At 31.6% G+C, this 6,000-nt stretch overlaps 1 protein-coding gene across 1 annotated transcript in view; it reads right to left on the bottom strand.

The window, feature by feature from the left end:
• LOC142357636 (uncharacterized) overlaps window positions 1-6,000 on the bottom strand; it is a 63,249-nt gene that overhangs the window by 1,979 nt on the left and 55,270 nt on the right. The window lies entirely within an intron of this gene.

Raw genomic sequence — 6,000 nt, 5'->3', positions numbered from 1 at the left:
AAATAAAATCTTACAATTATGTTTGAGAAAATCGAGTAACTTAATAATAAAAGGGCTTCATTTTAGTCGGATTTATAGTTGTGGCAGACTACAGCTGATTGTATAATTAACTGTCAAGAGTCAAGTAACGCAAAACCCATTTACATATAAATGACTTCCATTGAGCATAACAAATTGGCCTCCGGTTGTGAGCCCGTGACTTTCAAGGCTCTGACAATTTGTTTTTAAAAACTTAAAATGGATTCTTGTCTTTTGCCTCTTCTTTTTAATCTCTTGGCAGTCTCTCGATTTGAGCTCACTAGCCAAAAAATCTAATTCGCTGGCTTATTTGTTGCAAGTAAAGTACTGTGTTTTCAATTGATACCCAAAAACTCTTATGATTTTGCAATAATTTGTTTCAAGAAATTATATTTGAAATTTTGAAACAAGCTTTTTACCATACTTCTGTTAACATGTAGCTCAGTCCCAGCACAGAGAATTCAATCTTTCTCTCCATGTGGATTAGTAATAAATTTCAAAAATGGTTTCCTTTCTAACAAATGGTTTCTTGGCTTTGCTATTACGAGTTTTCAAAAAAAAATTGTGTTTTACAAATCTATATGGAAATTTGAGATTGATTTTTGCTTGCTTGACGAATTATTGACAAATAATTGACGTATCGAGGTTGCTCAAAATTTTTAATGTTTTTTTATTTTGACGGCTGCAACACCGATCTCTCATAAAATTTAAAGGACTATTTAATTTTGCGTGTTTGTTGTTCTTTTTGTAATCATTCAAAAAATTTTTGAGTATGAAAGGTCTCTTTCTTTGTTGTAAATTAACCATTTTAACTTTTTCAATTTATAGCTAATGGTTTTACTGGCTTTCAGATGAAAAATTTCTTTAAAAAAAGGTTTTTAATTTTTTTCTGTTCCTGATTTTTGTCATCAAATGACTTGGTCTCATTATAGATGGTAATTATCAGTCTTTTGTTAACTAAATATTATTTCTCTGTTGGTTAAATTTTCTCATTGAATACCTTAGGGCTAAGACAATGTTTTCATAGTAACTTTTTTGAGTTTTGTACGTCGGTCAAATTTTCAGGTTATTTTTGTCTTTTTCACATTGAGATTTTACAAAGAGTACAGGCTGACAATCAAATGCGATCCAAATCAAAAAATAAAATGATAAGTGTTTCTTTACTCTAGCTTTTAATGTTTTAAAAGCGTCTCTAAAAAACCTGTTATTTCTGTCCAAACTTTTTGTTTTTTTGTAATTTTAGACTTAGTCTCACTAACAGCATGTCGATTTGGATTTCTATGGTGTTGAAATTTGATCTGTTTTTGTTATTAGGTGAGTGTTCATGGTTTTTATGCCTTTTGAAACATTTGTTTTAGAAAATCAGTGAATTTTTGAGCGTTGTCATATTTCTGTCAATAAATAGCTGAGTCACTGAAAATACTGGTTGTTTCTTCCTTCTAACTTGACAAAATTCAATTTCTATAACGGTTTTTCTTTCAGCTAATTGTTTCTGATTTTTATACTTCGCACTTTTTTTTTAAAATTCATCGTAGTTTGGACCCCATTGCAAGTACTTCAAATTGGACCTGACCAAGTCGTGCTCCAAGATAGAGACTTTATATAAGTTATCTTTTCTGTCGGGATAAAAAAGAATAGTTCCAACTGGAATCAAGAAACGAGATTTGTCAGTTCATTTATCTGCTGTGTTAAACCAGTTGAAGTGTCTGACATAACGTTTGTTACTGAACTGCTAGTGGTTTGTTCCTGTGAGTAACTTTTGACGGGAGACATAGAAACTGGGTTTTTATTGATATTCAAAGAACATTGAGTAGGGGATGATGGTGGCAAAGGTTCTCTGAAAGTTCTCTGAAAATATAGCAAGCCAACTCTTTCTTTACGCAGTACAAATAAAAGTTTTGTGAAGATTCTGAACAACTAAATAAAATCTTACAATTATGTTTGAGAAAATTGAGTAACTTAATAATAAAAGGGCTTCATTTTAGTCGGATTTATAGTTGTGGCAGACTACAGCTGATTCTTGCTCTCTATAATTACTCTAATTTTTGAGAGAGCCTTTGATTGTTTTGCCTGCGGAGCGATATTGAGTTTCTTTTTTTCAGGGTTTTTTAAGGTTTCAGTGAGTTCATTGAATTCTGACTCTATGCTGCGTTTGCCGAAACTCACAACATATTTCATTCAAAAGACTCGAATACTGATTTCCGCCTCAATTTATTGTGTCCTCAAACAAATTGTTCCCACCATACTTTAGTTCAAGGGAGGAATTATAAAATCAAAAGGTTTTTTGTTCAGTCAATTTAGGCCGATCGATATATTAGTCGTAGAGGATTGCGAACTTCTTTTTTCCGGGGACTTTTCGAGGTTTAAAAGTTTCTGAATAATAGACCAATTTCGGTTAATTTTTGCTTACGTTTCCAATCATTTTTGCCCAATATTTCTGTTAACTTTGCCAAACTTTGTAAAAATTGTTATCGATAGCGTTATTGGTTTCACCTCTAAAGACAGAGAAAGATTGTTGAACGTTTTGATCGGAGTTCTTTGCTACAATTCGGCTAAATTTTTTGAATTGAGTGTTTCATCCCTTTTATCCCGTTTTGATTAAGTTAACCGGAAGTTGATACCTAAAAACTGCTAGCGCAAAACTTGTAGACTGCAAAAAAAACTAACTTTGTTTTCGTTCACAGAAAGTTTTTACCTGAACCAAACTATTGCCCGTTTTTGCTAATTCAACTCTATATGTATCTAAAATGCATCAATTTTTTGATGTATTGAAATGTTTCTTTTGCCAAAAAACAACTTCGCAAATATTTGAACCATTTATGAAAAAGAGTTAGATGCGCAGCTCTTGTATGGTTTATTTCAATACTTCATGAAAACCCACAATCGAAAATTGTTTGGACTGATTTAGGGCGCATTCATTTTTCTTCAAAATAATTTTCCAATCTTTGTTTTTTTTATTCATTTGGTGAAAAAATGATTTCAATTCAAGAGTCAAGTAACGCAAAACCCATTTACATATAAATGACTTCCATTGAGCATAACAAATTGGCCTCCGGTTGTGAGCCCGTGACTTTCAAGGCTCTGACAATTTGTTTTTAAAAACTTAAAATGGATTCTTGTCTTTTGCCTCTTCTTTTTAATCTCTTGGCAGTCTCTCGATTTGAGCTCACTAGCCAAAAAATCTAATTCGATGGCTTATTTGTTGCAAGTAAAGTACTGTGTTTTCAATTGATACCCAAAAACTCTTAAGATTTTGCAATAATTTGTTTCAAGAAATTATATTTGAAATTTTGAAACAAGCTTTTTACCATACTTCTGTTAACATGTAGCTCAGTCCCAGCACAGAGAATTCAATCTTTCTCTCCATGTGGATAAGTAATAAATTTCAAAAATGGTTTCCCTTCTAACAAATGGTTTCTTGGCTTTGCTATTACGAGTTTTCAAAAAAAAATTGTGTTTTACAAATCTATATGGAAATTTGAGATTGATTTTTGCTTGCTTGACGAATTATTGACAAATAATTGACGTATCGAGGTTGCTCAAAATTTTTAATGTTTTTTTATTTTGACGGCTGCAACGCCGTACTCTCATAAAATATAAAGGACTATTTAATTTTGCGTGTTTGTTGTTCTTCTTGTAATCATTCAAAAAATTTTTGAGTATGAAAGGTCTCTTTCTTTGTTGTAAATTAACCATTTTAACTTTTTCAATTTATAGCTAATGGTTTTACTGGCTTTCAGATGAAAAATTTCTTTAAAAAAAGGTTTTTAATTTTTTTGTTCCTGATTTTTGTCATCAAATGACTTGGTCTCATTATAGATGGTAATTATCAGTCTTTTGTTAACTAAATATTATTTCTCTGTTGGTTAAATTTTCTCATTGAATACCTTAGGGCTAAGACAATGTTTTCATAGTAACTTTTTTGAGTTTTGTACGTCGGTCAAATTTTCAGGTTATTTTTGTCTTTTTCACATTGAGATTTTACAAAGAGTACAGGCTGACAATCAAATGCGATCCAAATCAAAAAATAAAATGATAAGTGTTTCTTTACTCTAGCTTTTAATGTTTTAAAAGCGTCTCTAATAAACCTGTTATTTCTGTCCAAATTTTTTGGTTTTTTTTGTAATTTTAGACTTAGTCTCACTAACAGCATGTCGATTTGGATTTCTATGGTGTTGAAATTTGATCTGTTTTTGTTATTAGGTGAGTGTTCATGGTTTTTATGCCTTTTGAAACATTTGTTTTAGAAAATCAATGAATTTTTGAGCGTTGTCATATTTCTGTCAATAAATAGCTGAGTCACTGAAAATACTGGTTGTTTCTTCCTTCTAACTTGACAAAATTCAATTTCTATAACGGTTTTTCTTTCAGCTAATTGTTTCTGATTTTTATACTTCGCACTTTTTTTTTTAAAATTGCGATTTTGGATATCTGTAAGTTTTCGAGTTTGTTCTTTGTTTTCTTGCCACAATATCAGACTATTGTGAGGTACCATTGGCGCTGAAAGATTGCGCAATTAAACTTATTTAATGTTCTCACTGAATAGATATAACGGTATCAATCACATTTTCTTTCAAAAATATTTGATATTTTAAAACAAATTTTTGCCTGTCTTTATCACTTTTTTGTATTTGTACGACATAATCTTGATGAATACAGGTCCGAATTGCTTCTTTAAGTGGTTTAAATTAACAGTTTCTAATCGCTTTCTCATTTATGCATCAGGAAAATTAATTGAATCTTTTCAATGTTTTCAGTTGATTCTCAATGGTTTTTATCATTTAGAAAATAATTGTTTTCAAAAACGGATTTTTTCCGTTTAATTTGACTCTTTTTGCTGCTTTTTTCAAATTGTTATGAAGTTCCTTAGTGACAGGTTTGATATCTTTTAGTAATTAACAGGATAATTTGTTTACTTAAGATGTTTTCGGACGCCATTTTGATTTCGTTATTGTTTTCTTTCAATTATAAACATTAAGTTTTCATTGTAATCAATGTTTGTTTTATTTGACCTATACGTTTCTCATAAAGTCATTAACAGCAGCTTTCTTCTGCCCTCTAAACCAGCATTACTTTATTCAATTAGTGGTTTGTTGAAAATATGTGAACTTTCGAAAGTTTTCTATCTCCTCCTTTGGTAGACCATTAAGTCAAAAATGCGGATGAGCGGGGTCAAAACGTTATACGCAAACGCACATTACCGAACTTCCTTGCTTAGATTGTAGATTCCAAGTTTAAGGTCAGTTTGAACAAAGAAAATTTTTCAATACGAAATGTTCAGAAGCAAGAAAAGCAGATTAGCTAAATAAGATTTTATTTTCAAGTTTCGTTTTTTTTTTGAAAAATGTCTTATAAATTCTAACTTCGGCTGGTGAATTTGATGTTTTCACTTCTGCATGCACCGTCATAAAACACAAGTTTGCCTTCGTTTGTCAGTACCAGTTTCGTTCCAGCTTCCAGAGAGAGATGAAATGAAGCCTGTCAAACATACAACACATTCTGATGGGAAAATTTATTATAAACTGCGGGTAGTTTACCGAGTAATTGCACGTCAATTGTTCTTTAATGCAACTCACCTAGAATTTACATGCAAGCAGTTCTTGCACTATCTACCATTCTAGGTTTTATTATACTGTGCAGTTAGGCCCCTCTTAGAATTCTGCCTTTTAAGGAAAACCCTAATTAACTCTATCAGCAGATTTTACTCTGCCTGCGGCAATGTCCTGCTCAGAATTGGGCGTTAAACCCTACAGCCGCCATACCTCAACCTCAATTAATTTGGAGAGGATCGAAAATGGGATATTTGTTAATTCAATCATATCAGCACTTCCGAGTCTAGGTTACAAAAATGTTCCGTCGGATTTGTTTAATCGATCAGTTACGAGATTTATTCGAGGTATCTGCTTCTCTTGAAAAGTAAATTCATACAACGAAAAGGCTTGTTATAATCAATCGTCTATGCATGAAATACTCGTTAGCCAA

This window comes from Convolutriloba macropyga, unplaced genomic scaffold (genome assembly GCF_964194025.1).
Source record: "Convolutriloba macropyga unplaced genomic scaffold, txConMacr16.3 SCAFFOLD_554, whole genome shotgun sequence".
Taxonomy (NCBI): domain Eukaryota; kingdom Metazoa; phylum Xenacoelomorpha; order Acoela; family Convolutidae; genus Convolutriloba; species Convolutriloba macropyga.
This window is presented reverse-complemented; position numbering and strand designations above follow the sequence as displayed.